The 14,831-nt window shown below is 45.4% G+C and overlaps 1 protein-coding gene and 1 non-coding gene across 2 annotated transcripts in view; one reads left to right on the top strand and one right to left on the bottom strand.

Moving 5' to 3' along the window:
- Positions 1–14,831, bottom strand: part of Tmem117 (transmembrane protein 117) — a 462,083-nt gene that overhangs the window by 405,757 nt on the left and 41,495 nt on the right. The gene's annotated exons all lie outside the window — the stretch shown is intronic.
- Positions 2,799–2,930, top strand: LOC120093979 (small nucleolar RNA SNORA17). The gene has a single exon (XR_005487687.1). It is a non-coding gene; the product is annotated as a small nucleolar RNA SNORA17 (small nucleolar RNA).

The raw sequence follows: 14,831 nt of genomic DNA, 5'->3' as shown, positions 1-14,831 counted from the left end.
GTACACCACAGAGCCATTCACGATGAACAAAGTCAAACAGTCAAGTTTCAACCTTTTGAGGCTTCCAGCTTCCTCTCCCTTTGATCTCAGTGTTTCAAAATATCTGCATGTTTTTTTGGACCACTCCTGCATATCCAAAATGAACCGATTCTATGAATGAGAGCAAAGACACATGCTGTCTCTGCGGATGTCCTCAGTCCAGGCACGCTCAGCAGGAAAAGTAATCCACTGTTTCCTCCCAAGGCTCGCTCTCATGCATTCAGCCAGAGGCTGCAAGCTCCAATGGCAGAGCCTTTCTCCATTCTCTTCTCCACTGACAGCCTAGCACAGGCTACAGCTTGGCGTACAGGAGCGCTGCAAGACATTGTGCACTGGCCAGTTACTTCATTCAGTCACCAAATCAGATTCAGAGCAAGGATAAGATGGGTAAGTGTGGTCCCAGCACGGCCACATGGAGTATGTTGACTGGCCCAGATGCTCAGAAGGCTTGCCAGTCTGAGAGGGGAAAGAGGACAGGAAGGGGAGCAAGGGTCAGGGCGCGCTCTCCGGCACAACTGTGTCTCTCTGCAGAGGACCGCTCCTACCTTCCCTTTCTCTCCGCCTACTGGTATTTGCAGGCTGTGGGTTCATAGCTTGCATTGATTGAATACAGGGAGCAAGGACCTCCTCTTCCCACCTGCTTAGTCCTCCCCAGAATGTACCAGAAACATGGAAAGGGCAAAGCATATCTGCCTCTCACACTGGGTATTTTACACCGGATATCCAGGCAACGCATTAGAGAATTACTTGTATTGAAATGAATCACAGAGAGCCCGTGAGACCTTTGGTTAAGAGTCAGACATAAAAATCGGTTCCTTGCAACACTGTGGCTTTCAACTGCATGTCTGTTCACATAAATGAAAACCAATTACTTCTCTTTCACCATGGTGACAGTAAACAAAGAACGTGAAAGATTTCATGATGATTCTTTATTGCTGGGTTCAGGTGTAGTGTATGACTTCATGCCGTGCTGAAATCTAATTCATATCGCATTTTTGGGGGGATAGTTGATACAGGCTATGAAAACAATGTGTCACCCGGCGGCAAAGGGTATTAGTTCTAAACACACTGAGTGACAGACGGGACCAGCTTACCTCCACCTGCTGCTCCTTCCTAACCCCCCTTACAGATCCCTTTAAATTGATCCAACCCTCCACCCGGAATGAGTCCACCTCTACCTCACCATGAGTCCGTCAAATGTAATCGGACCCGATCACAGTGTTGTTGGGCCGGATGACCGAACTCATTCTATACTAGTTAAATATCTAGGCACTAAGACATTTAAAACTTGAACATAAAGCAGCATGGCCCCTTTGATACTGTTGTGTCACTAAGCATTTTTGTTTTATTCTGTTTAACACCTGTCTGGAGCTCACTCTGCAGAACAGGCTGACGTTGACCTCACCCAAGTTCCCCCTGCCTCTGTCTTCCATGTGCTGGGATGAAAGGCGTGTACCACCATGCCAAGCCTCCACTTTTAAGTCTAAGAACCCACAGACCATTCATGGATGAACTTTCAGAGGTAGACAAGTCCCTTATGGAAAGTTCAGTGTGCTTATACATTTAGCTTTTGAATCTTTTCCTTTGGAATTGTTGTAAATAATGAGCAATCTTGGTGATGATAAATCTTCCTTGGAGATGATGTCTCGGTTAGAGTTTTACTGCTGTGTACAGACACCATGACCAAGACAACTCTCATAAGGACAACATTTCATGGGGGCTGGCTTACAAGTTCAGAGGTTCAGTCCATTATCATCAAGGCAGGAGCATGGCATCGTCCAGGCAGGCATGGTGCAGGAGGAGCTGAGAGTTCTACATATTGCTCTGAAGGCTGCTAGCAGAATGCTGACTTCCAGATAGATAGGATGAGGGCCTTAAAGCCCACGCTCACAGTGACACACCTATTCCAACAAGACCACACCTCCTAATAGTGCCACCCCCTGAGCTGAGCACATACAAACCACCATAGATGGCTTTGAGGGGAAAGCATGGCAAGAAAATATAGTAAGTAAATTAATGGATTGTGTAGTCTGTTCTTGTAATATAACCACAAAATAAAGGGACCTTTTGTTAGGAGATCTAAGGTACACTAAAGGCTAAAAAGAACCATTGAAAGTCACATGGGAAAGTACCAGTAAAACATCAGTACTTTATCAGATAATACTAACCAAAGGGGTGAAATCGTAATTTATTGGGTTTTTTTTTTGTTGTTGGACAAATATTTACTGCCTCCCACCTAGCAGACACTCTTAGAAGTGCTGAAGGTCACAGTTAACAAAAGTTCCCACCCTCGTATAAGACTTCTATTCTGCTGCCTGTTTTTTAATTATTTTTTCTTCATTTTTATGTATACAGTGTTTAGTCTGTGAACTATGTGTGTGTGTGTGTGTCACCTACAGAAGCAAGAGAGCAATGGATTCCCCCCAAAACTAGAGAAAACTGAGCTGCTATCTGGGTGAGTGGATCTAAAGCTTCTCCTCTGGAAGAGCATTCAGCCGCCTCTCCAGCCCCTCTGCCACCCGTTTAACAGTTCAATTAATCTACCCTGCAGTGCTCAACGATTAAAGTGTAAATGTTAGCGGCCACGAAGCAAAATAAAATGTAAAAGGAGGTCCATTTCAGGAAAGCATCATATTTGGGAAGCGAAGTACTCGTAGCAGATACGCTCCGGTGTGTAGAACGTGAGTTATCCCGACCGGTGGGAACGGACGATGGACAGGGTTGCTGCAACCAAGTGCAGAAATTTAAAAGTAAAAAACCCTGCTTCTAGAGGCCTTGCAGGTGTGGCCGCTATGTCACATGTGCGCCAGCAGGTGGCAGCGAAGAGAGAGGCTATGTCCACACTCAGGGTTCTGACCCGCAAGCATCCGAATGATTAATAGACTAACATTTCCTAAAAAAGCAAGCCCGAGACAACTACCAAAAGTCCGCACCTCGAAGGCTGGGATGGGTCCCCAGGTCGGCGAACAAGGGGACTGGAAGAGCCCTGCCTGGGGCGGGAATGAGCCCCAGACAGACAACCCTCACATGGGGATACAGCAGACCACCAGACTGGCACCGTGGGTCCCAGACAGGGCCTACCCTGAGATGACCACCAGCCCAGGGCTGAGCAGGCCTGCAGCCCGTGCCTGACATGACCCCTGCCCAGTGCCAGAGTATAGCACTCCTGAGGTGATGCCAGACATTCACCTGGTCACCGCAAAGAAGATCAAGAAAGTGGTGGAGAAATGGGAGAGAGAAACAGAAGGATGTAGGCACAGTGAGGAGAGGCAGAACTGGTGACTTCAGGGTATGGAGAAACAGCCTGATGTGAGTAGCCAGTGATGCCACCTAGGACCATGATAGGGTCCTGGGCTGTGCTGCCACCAAGGGCCACATCTGGGTCCATGGAGGTCTGTTACCACCAAAGGCCAGGTGGAAGTCCCTGGTCTGGCCTGGTACCCAGCGACATGTTGATGTCTGAAGGCTGTGCGGAGTTGGCCCCACCCCGGACCTAGGCATTATGGGAAAGCTGGCCCTTGGAGGCCTGAGAGTAGGAGAGATGATCCCAACGCCTAGCTAGCTGCAGCACTCCAGAGAGCAGGCTCTGCACCTCCCCAGGGCAGCATAATAGAAGTGACCCTGAGGGGAGGGAGTACAGGAGAGCCATCCCTGAGGGCATGAGCATGGGAGAGGTGGCCCTGACACTTGACTGCCTCGTGGTGCTATTGGGGGGAGGGTGCCTCCCGCTTTGCCCCTTGTCGCCTATAGCAGACAGGAGAGGTGGCACCGAGGTTATCAGAGAGGGAGACCTGGCCCTGCCTCTCCACAGAGAGCTGCAGAGCTGGTCCTGGATGTGGGGGACAGGGGCTGCTAAGCCAGCCCTGAGGGTGTGAGCATAGGAGAGCCAGCCCTGTCTCTTGCCCACTCCTGGGCAGCAGGGAAGAGCTGGCCCTGACTGAGGGTGCTGCCGGTGAGTCAGCCCTGAGGGCCTGAGAGCGGGCGAGCCAGTGGGCGAGGTCAGATACCTCTCAGGCCCAGATCCAGGGCTCTGAATTGGACCCCATCGATGAACTTGCATGAAGGTTCCAAGACTACAGATCCAAGACTACAGGATCTCCATGACACAACACAGCACACCAACAGCATATCCTAGAGTCACAGTGGTGTTCCAGTACTGAACAGCATTGCACATTATTGAGTAGCAGAAGCCAGAGGCCTCATACCAGACTACCACACTAGACATTAGCAAACAAAGAAGTGTGGACACACTGTGACACACTACAGCTTCCACAAGATGGATGGATGGATAGATAGATAGATAGATAGATAGATAGATAGATAGATAGATAGATCGGTAGACAGGTAGACAGGTAGATAGATAGATGATAGATAGATAGATAGATAGATAGATAGATAGATAGATAGATCGGTAGACAGGTAGACAGGTAGATAGATAGATGATAGATAGATAGATAGATAGATAGATAGATAGATAGATAGATGATAGATAGATAGATAGATAGATGATAGATAGATAGATAGATAGATAGATAGATAGATAGATAGATAGATAGATAGACAGATAGACAGGTAGACAGACAGACAGACAGATGATAGATAGATAGATGGGTGGGTAGAAAGGTAGATAGACTGACAAATAGTATCCAATGAAATGGGCACACATTTACTTACAAGCTGAATATTCGGCAAGCACTTCATGGCTAAATGTGATAGGAGTGGAAGGTAGAGAATGAGGCTTTGTTTCATACAGTGGAGGGAAAGCGGAGCCATCAGAACGGTGGTATTTGAGTGCATAAAGGACTCATTGAGGCAGAGAGAAGACTTGCTCACCACTCCTGGCGGGAGAAAGATGAGAAAGGACAGGGATCCTGTGCCAAGAGGTCAGACGCCCAGAGCACCGAGGATAGGCATAAAATGGTCCAGACGGGGCTGCGCACGTGAAGACCAGTCTGTGTGTTACGTAATCCTTCCGAGAAACAGCCCACTGGCAAGCTCTTAAGAGTAGGCATATCAAATCCTTAACATTTTCTCTAATGTCAGCCCTTCCCTAGAGCCCTCATCTCAGACCACGGGTGTTCCCATCCTCTACTGCTTTGCCTTGTTCTTAGTCTAAAAGGGGAGCGAGGTGGCTTCAAACATTATAGCTGATTGTGAATGAGACTGAATAATATTAATGCTACCCATGAAAACCCAGCTAACGAAATTTTCTATCATGCTGTTATTTTCATCTATGGAGAGAGAAACGGTTTAAATGTGGCTGCTTCACTCTGCATTCATTAACTTCCTCTGGCACTCAATTGACCTCCTGTCCTCAACACTCAATTTTGGAAGAAAGTTCCTAATAAAAGACCAGCAAAAGGGAAATTACTCCTGCCTCAGGACCTATAATAATAGGTAAATTTTCCTTACAGAATTTCAAGATACCCATTTTACTTGGTTTTTAATCAAATATGTATGTGTTCATGTGCACATATGTGTGTATGTGTGTGTATTGTGTGTATATGTATACATATGTGTGTGTGTGTGTGTGAGAGAGAGAGAGAGAGAGAGAATAAGTATATGTGTATGCATGTAATGGAGTATGTGTGTATCTGTGTCTATATGGATATGTACATGTATATGTGTATGTATGCATGTATATCTGTATATGTGTATGTGTGCAGTGTTTTATATATATGCACGTGTGTACATGTATGCATGTATGTATATGTGTGTATATATGTATGTATATATGTGTGTATGTCTGTGTGTGTGGTGTAGAAGCCAGAGTATGCCATATTATAAAGTACCTACCATGTAGCACCAAGATAAGGCTGATAAATATTTTATTATTTTCCTAAATGTAACTTGACTCCATAAAAATCTAGCAATTTCAGGAGACCTTCAAGTTGGCAGGACTACAGTTATTAATGTCAGCATTTAGGAATTCAATCAGTACCTCCTAAGTTTCCCAGAAAAGGTCAAAAGAAGTCTTGAGGCCTCTCTGGCCTGTTCTTTGAAAGTGACAGGTCACCTGCTTCCTTGTTTCTATTTAAATCTCTACTGTGCTGTTGTCCCTGCTGGGCTACTTGGAGTTTTAATCATGTATTCAGTATTTTTATTTAACGTGAAAATGTCATTTGAGTAATTAAAGATTTGTTCTCTAATCTATCAACTTAATGCAAGTGTTAAATAACACTGAGTCCAGGGCTGTCCCTTCTAGGTCATCATAGATCCCTCTTGCTTCTAAAACATTCATAGTAACCTTTGGGTGACAGTGCCATGCTCTGTCTTATTCCAATCCCCCCGCCCTGTGCCACTTAATCCCTCTCGGGTATTCATTCTTATCTTGGGCATTGGCCCAGTAGCATCCTCACGAGGAACGAACTTTAGCTCAGTATAAAACTAGATATTGGGTCAGCCCTGCTATTGGTCCAGCTCTGATAATTGACTCTAGACAGGAGTTCTAGTAACAGGCCCTGCCTTGTCTCTGAAACCAAGTGCCAATGGATCCCGTAGATATGTTCGTTAGCCCGTGTTTCATCTCCTTACATACTGAATATTCAGTCCTAATAAAACCATTGTTTTCCCTCTGAATATCAAAAAGATCTTCCCACATAGATCACCACCCACATCTAAAATTACGTCCTAGCTCCAAACCCCGAATTTCTGGGTTCCCCAAATCCTCCCCGCTGCAGTGGATATTGGTTGAGACTGATCTCTCTCAAGATATAAAACAGCTGGTTGTCACTCACAACAGAAAGCAAAAGTGGTCAAAAGGACGTTTAACAGACTTACCCATTTACATGGGCTAAGTAACCAAAATTCTTACCAAAAACCGTTAAGTATTATTAACTTTGTCTTTCCCTCTATAAATGCTATCATTATCATCACGCAATACTCCAGGACTAGTACAAATTTTATATGATAGGAAAGAAATGGCCAGTATTTTATAACTATTTAATCCCATTCCCTCCTAGGCTCTTGAAACAATGATGAAGCAAATTCCCAGTTCCTTAGAATAAGTACATTGTGGTAGTTTGAATAAGGTTGCCCCACACCCCAGACCTCCAGGCCCCATGTAGGCTCACAGATTTGAATGCTCAGTCACAAGAAAATGGCTCTATTTAAAAGCATTAAGAGGTGTTGCCTTGTTGGAGAAAGTGTGACAGTGGGGGTGGCCTTTGAGGTTTCAAGAGTCAAATTCAGGCCTAAGGGCTCTGTCTTCCTGCTACCTGTGGATCTGGAAGTAGACACACACACACACACACACACACACACACACACACACACACTTCTCTTATTTGAAACGTGGATTTTAAAAGTGCCTCCCTTGCTTCATCTGCTTCTCACAGATCCTTGGAGAATTCGCAGGTTCAAGACATTGTCCTTCTGTCATTCTGTGAGTAAAAGTTCCATTTTAGCTCACAGTGTTCTCGATACACCCCACACCACATGGGTTAAGGAGGGCCAAGCGTGAGACCTTGTAGGAAAATGGCTCTCGGGTACCGCTATGGGAACATAACATATTCTGCTCCTTTGACAATGCCACGGCATAGTGGTTTCTATGGCTGTTTTAAAAGTCAGCTCACTTCCTAAAAGCTCTTCTCTAGAAGCTCTTCCCACGTGAGACATTGAGAAAAAGATTTAGATACAAAGACATTACCTTGACTACAGACAAGAAAAGAAAAAGAAAGAAAGAAAGAAAAAAAGATCGGCTTAAGGAATGGAATTTGAGGCAGCACATTACAAAGTATCTCTGTGAGGAGAAACCTAGCAACCATTAACAGTCATGCTAGCTCATAAAACACAAAGTGTCTGGGATGATTTAGGAACAAAAAATATATTCATGTTAGTCCGGATGGTAGAAAAGGGTCTGACTTCTCTTTGTTGGAGTCAGAACTAGGGTCTCAAGCAGCCCACGCTAACTTTAAAATTACTAAGTAGCCAAAGACACCCAAACTTTGTATTTTCCAGCCTTCACCTTCCTAGTGCTGGATCATAAGGGCTGGCTTTATGCAGTGCCCTAGAAACTGAACCTATGGCTTTGCACTCGTGAGGAAGACACAGTGCCCTCCTCTGGCTGAACCATCTTCCCAGCCTCTCATTTCTTTCCATTGCTTTCTTCCCTTTTTGTCTTTCCCTTTCCTTCCTTCCTTCATGCCCCCCTTCTAACTCCCTCCTCATTTGGTCTTTGTCTTCTGTGATTCTAAACGCTCTGTACAAAACATGTATTGAATTCTAAACAGACTTTTTAATATTTTTTTAAATTATGTGCATGTTTATGAAAATGTGTGTTTGCGCAGTGCCTGCAGAAGCCAGAAAAGGGTATTGGATCCCCAGAATTGGAGTTCCAGGATAAAGTCACCCGATGTCGGAGCTAGGAGCTGAACTCAGATCTTCTGTAAGAGTAGTATGAACTCCTGACTGCTGAGCCCTTTCTCCAGCCCCCATATCCACCGCTCTCAATAAACAAGAAAGTAAATAAGCAAACAAACAGATAACAAAGGGGCATAAGTTTGATGGAGTGAAAGTATCTTCAAGAATCATAACCTGTCTCTCCATAGATTCCTCAGTAAGTGAGTGGAGGTGACCTCCCAAAAGAGCTGTGCTTGCTACTCTGCCTGTCACTCTACCCATATGGCAGCTAGAAGTGATGACACAGAGGGACGCTGAAGCAGACTGCTCCAAGGGAAGGAAGAAAGATTTATTGGGGATTAAACGGCCAAGGCCATCTGGAGGAGGGGCTGGAGTGTAGAGAAAGAGCAAAATGGCCAGAAAGATGACACTCAGTAGGGTGGAGATCTGAGCTGATACAGGATTGATCCAGAACTAGGGGTCCTTGGCAGAGGAAGTTGACCTTTGGGGGAAGGTTAAGGGAGGTTCCTGGTGAACAGAACTGTCCTAGGAGATCTGCTTTTCCAGTGAGAAGAAACCTTTAGACTTGTTTTCCTGGTAACAACCCTGCTGTTTACCTGGCCAGAGTCCTTGTATTTAGGACAATGCCACCAGCACAGCCATTGGAGGTCGGGAGGGGCTTTGGCCCTGGCAGTAGCCACCCCCATCCCCACAGCGTTGGCCCGGCAGCTCATAGAGATGAACTTTAAAGAAGAAGCAAACCAAACCGTATCTAAGCACCACTTCCTATGCATACGTCAAAGCCAACCCCATGGATTAAAGCACAGTAGGTGTGCACTGCAGCTAAGAGACTCAGGCGCTCACGGAGTGGACTCTAAATCTGAAAATATAACGTCACTCTTCATTTAAAACCAGCCGGCTTAACAGGAAAGGGGCACGGGTGACATAAACACTGCTGTCCACTTCTGAACGGCTTTATATCCTTAGGTAGTTGGGTAAAATGGACATATACGTGTGGATCCCCTTGTAAGCCTGTTCGGGTCTCAGGGCGCCATTTGTACAAGGTCACACATGAAGCAGAGGAAGATCCAGCTCTCCTGCCTGCAAACCCATTTCCTCGGCTGTACCACCTGGGCCCGGGCACTGAGCGGGCTCTGAGCACTGGGCTCAGAACAGCAGTCGCTTGGATAACTGCTTCCTACACAGTCCAAAGGAGAGGAAAGCATTCCTACAATAAATTCCAGAGGGTTTTCTTTTCCCTAACAAAATTAGCCTATTAAGAAAACACAACACAATTTCCTATGTGATCCCAATGAGCAGAACTCAAAACGCACTAAGCTCCTGTGGTGAATAAACATGGCTACAATGTGACATTTGTGATTACTGCTTCTTTGAGACGCACGGGGGTTCACTGGTGTTTCATGCTCCATAAAAACAATCCCCTAGCACATGCTGAAAATGAGTTTATCTCTCTGCTGATATGGAGGATAGTTGGGAATCTTTTACAGTTATGAAAATGAATTACCAAGGCAGCTCAGAGGTGGTCTCATCAGCACAGACATTCAGACAACTGAGTTTAGAAAACCTGATTTTCACTATGTTACAAACTTATTACTAACGGGATGCCTTCCACTAGGGCTAGAGAAAGCATCTGGGGTTTTCTAATTCAGCACGCTCAGGACCAGACTTGAAGCAATGAGGTTAAATAAAGCAGCTTGGCTGTGAGCCACTCTCCTCTGCCAGGACTAGGATATGTACAGAATTCTCAGCAATGTTAAAGATTCTTTGTGAAGCCGGGGGCCACATGCTGAAGGTCCTTTTAATTTTGGCAAAACGCCTGGCCATCTGCATACCACATATCCTCAAACTGACGCTGCTGCATCCAAGCTGGAAATGGTGGTCAGTCTTCGTGAGGCGAGGCGAAATCTGGAAGTTTTCGACTCATTTAAACAGGCCATTTTTCCTGCTACTAGAATTCCACTACCACCTTATAGCCAAGCCTGCTTTCTGTAGATCTCAGACTCCTCTGGCCTACTGTAAGCGCTAACGAATCAGTTCAGGAGTTGAATTTCAAGGCAAGTGTAACGTAAGAAGGAGACGCAGCTTGCTAGAGTACAAACGGGCTCTGTGTGGGACATTGTGAGGTAAGTTATTCAACACCGACGTCACGTGGTGCTCTCACCCATGGAAACGGTTTTGGAAGACGCTATAGTAGGTCAACGAGATCAGCCCACTCCTGGGACTCTGGCACACATGCATGTTTTCTTTGTATCCTAGACATCTGAAATGGATCACGGAGAAGAAGAAAATGGCCTCCATCTTCCACACAAATCTGCATCCATTTGATCTTCACATTGTGGGATTTAAGGAAGGTCTGTGTGTCCTTCCCATCACTCTCATATTCCTAATAATCATTGTAATTATAAAAAGTCCTCAAACTCTAGTCTGACACTGAATGTACCTAGCACTGTCATAAAACTCATAACTAGATCCCTATTGGGAAATTTATACCATTTTCAGAAAATAAAAAGTCACGAGAACTCCGACTCATTGAGAAGAAATTCTTTTTTTTAAAGATTTCTTTTTATTGTATATGAGTACACGGTAGCTGTCTTCAGACACACCAGAAGAGGGCATCAGATCTCATTACAGATGGTTGTGAGCCACGATGTGGTTGCTGGGAATTGAACTCTGGACCTCTGGAAGAGCAGACAGTGCTCCTAACCGCTGAGCCATCTCTCCAGCCTCAAGAAATTCTTTAAAATGCATATAAAAAGCCTCTTAGAGGGGAATATTACGAATCTTTCTTGATCTGTTAAGTTTCGGGTGACAATAAGCAAAACCATAGAAGGTAGAAATCAGGGCTCTGAGGAGGGAGCAGGATGATGGAGGAGGAGGAGCAGGAGGGGAGGATCAAGGAAGTGTGTGTGGAGTACGTGTTCTGTTAAATGTCATCCGCATAGAGATGACAATCGACGATGGAGAATTGATTGGAACAACGGGAGTGTGAAGAGGGGCAAAAGCCAGAACAAAACTCATATTCAGTTGAGTAAAGAAGGAGCTTCAACTGGTAAGTGAGAGAGGCCATCAGCTCAGAGAGCAATGGGATAATTCAGTACCATGCATGCAAAGGGAAACAACCGGTCCAAGAAGGTGGCCCTGAGCAGGAGCTTAAGACTAAGACACAAGACTGAGTGTGTGTGTTCCGAGAAGATTGGGCCCAGTGCAGTGCTGGTGACAGCAATGTAGGTGGAAAGGGAGGACTCTGTGGAGTTGTAGAGAAGGGTTTGTTTAACATCCTGAGAATCTCAGAGGGACAGACACTAATGTTCCAGTTTACAGGAACGAGAAGCAATTAGGACCAGCTGATAGAACCTTCCCAGTGTATCTCACCTGTATCTGCTTTTCTGTGGGCAGCTTCCTCTCCTTCAAAATGGTCGCCAAACTCAATCACTCATCAAATAACAAAGCATCCACACAACCGGAAATGTCCTTGTCTTAACACACATGTGTGAATGAGCTGAAACACTGTGGGCCAGCCCGTGAGTCCATCAGCCTTGGGTGATGAAAACATTCCCATCCAGGTAGCTGTGGGGAAGGAGGAGGAAGCCGTGTGGCATAATCATGTCTACCCAGGCCCTCTGTAAGGGTCATGGGCTGAGGCAGAGCTGGAAGACGTACATGGTCAAGGTGGGTCATGTAAATTAAGTTCAGCCAACCTTGAAGTGGCTGTTAGATTAACTCGGCGTTCAAATCACATAAAACCGCCCACACCATACTTATTGCTACACACTCAACTGAATGTCATCATAGTAGGGGACTCAAAGGAGCTAAAAATAACCACAAAATTACAAACAGTCAACAGTCTATAACTACCACATCAAAGTGCTAACATGACCGGGGTGAGCAGACATAACTTTGTAGAGGTGACATTTTTGCTAAGAAAGGTACAGAATGCTGATGACAGGAGAAATGGGAAAGGGGAGGAGATCAAGCCTGAGAGTTATCGTCTCTTCTGTTGGGCTGGACGCCCCTTGAAGGTAGGAAATGTCTTCCACTTTCCTTTGTATCTCGTGCGGTTTGCAAAGCAATTACTCAGCAGTTCGTCATTAGATCCCAGTAAGCATTAACAAATAAGGAAAACGGAAGTGGAAGTATCGATAAAATTATTAGAAAGTTTCAGCCTCACCAAATATGGGGGCACAGGCCTGTGATACCAGCACTTGGGAAAGGGGGTGGAGAAGATCAAGAGTTCAAGGACAGTATGAACGCCACCCCAGCCTGCACAGTATAATGAGACCCTGTCTCAAAAAAGTAAATTGTTTTAAATGTGGTCCCCTTCAAAGACAGGAAGAAGATTCACTCAAGTGAAGGCTAATGAAGAACAAAGGAAGGAGCGAGACGTTAAGGCCAGATTACTGACAGCCTTGAATATAAAGTAAGCAGTACACTTTAGTGGGTACCGGAAGTGTGGCTGCCTTAGAGAGAAAGGCACTGACCCTCTCACAAGCCCCTCCAGCACTCCTTATCGCTAATGTGAAATCGGCAAATTTCCCCACCGCTTCAGACGGCTGTTATGAGATTCAAATTCAATAACATAGCTGAAGATATTTCATTTACCTTGGTATTCCCCTCCAGTCTCTGCCACAGAAATCTGCCTAGTCGATATTTAATGACGTTTATCTGTAAACTGTAAATCTAGTCAAATGTAAAAGGCTTACAACCCTTAGAATGTACCCTCTGTTTGGGCCGATGGACACTCGACACTTATTTGTGTTAACGATGCTACGTTGACGGTCGATGTGTTCTTTTAAAACTGCCATACAAATTCTATTGAAAAAAATAACATTTAAAAAAAAAATATGTGACATAAGGTGGGTGGCACTGGAGGAATGGTAGCTAAGGTTGTCCTCTGGCCTTGGCATGCACAGACACACACACAGACATCTCTGGGGTTTGTGCTTCCTGGATGTCGCTTTAAGTCTTTGACAAAATCATGTCTCTTCAGATGAGCCTGGGGATCTCAATAGGGCCACCCCCATCCTACCATCTGACTATCTCAGCTTTGGAACCTGATTTTTGTTATATTTCCTGTTCATTTCCTCATCTTCTGTCTTCTCCTATAGATGAGAGAGAGAGAGAGAGAGAGAGAGAGAGAGAGAACACCCTTTTTGCATAACCCCATATCCCCAGTTCTAAAACTGTACCTAAACACTGTGGGTGTCCAATCAGTACAGGGCGAATAGAAGAAATCCAGAGCTGAGTTTTAGGAGGAGTTTGGAGATAAGAGTTGATGTGACAGGAATCACTACCTCAGAAAGGCCTGTTGGCAAAACTAGCCTCTGGCTGACTCTCAAGAACTGGGATTTAAGAAGAAACCCCATCCCCTCGCGCGCACACGCGCACACACACACACACACACACACACACACACACACACACACACACAAACTTCATAACCAAGAGACAGGGCTTGCTGTTCATATAAACACTCATAGAGATGTCCACAAAGAACCACTGTGACTTAGTCTGGACCTTTTGTTCCTTCTGGAGCCTGGAATTTGGTAATGTATCAAAGAGACACTACCTACCTAAGCAGCCCAGCAGACGCTCTGGGTCTATGAACAACATGCGCTTCTCTGGCAGGCAGCACCGCACCTGTGCCCTCCTGATTCCTTCGACCTGTGCGCCTTTGCTGCAAAACAAGTCCAGACATTTCTGCCTGATGGCCTCGCGCAGCTCTTCTGTTTGCTGACTTCGTTTTGATCCGTTTACCACAATAAATCACAGCCTTGAGTCCTCACATATGCCTCAGCCTGGGAGCCTTCTCCATGAATCATCAAAGCTGGGGATGGTCTTAATCTCCTGACACAAGGCATATTTCGCCAGCAGCTGAGAATGTAGATCCGGAGACTAAAATAATTACTGTCCGGTGGGCAGGTTACGGAAAGGCGATTGCTGTGGTCTGAAAAGGAAAGACCCAAGGACTGGAGGAGCGGGAAGATGCCGTAACGGGTTCCACGACGTCTCTGATGGAAAACACTTGATTATGTGAGCAGTTAATGAACAAAAAAAAAGCTAAGGAAACTGTATCAGTGAGCCCAGGTTACCAAACAACAAAGAAGAGATCACGGCATGCAGGGATGTTAAGCTAGCCTGATTGTGGAGATCAGAGAAAGTGGATTTGAATATATCTGAAACAGCATTAGGAAAGCTTGACGAATGGGAGGCATTTCCTTAATGATGCGCTAGGGCAGTGGTTCTCAACGTGTGGGTCACAACCCCCTTGGGGGTTGAATGACCCTTTCACAGGGGTTGCCTAAGACAATCAGAAACTGTAGATATTTACGTTATGATTCAAAACAGCAGAAAAGTTAACAGTTATGAAGTAGCAACAAAAATAATTTTGGGGGCAGGGAGGCTGGTTACTATGGCATGAGGAACTGTATTAA

Source organism: Rattus norvegicus, chromosome 7 (genome assembly GCF_036323735.1).
Source record: "Rattus norvegicus strain BN/NHsdMcwi chromosome 7, GRCr8, whole genome shotgun sequence".
In the NCBI taxonomy this organism is placed as follows: domain Eukaryota; kingdom Metazoa; phylum Chordata; class Mammalia; order Rodentia; family Muridae; genus Rattus; species Rattus norvegicus.
The sequence above is the reverse complement of the archived record's forward strand: the minus strand, read 5'-3'. Positions and strand labels throughout refer to the sequence as shown.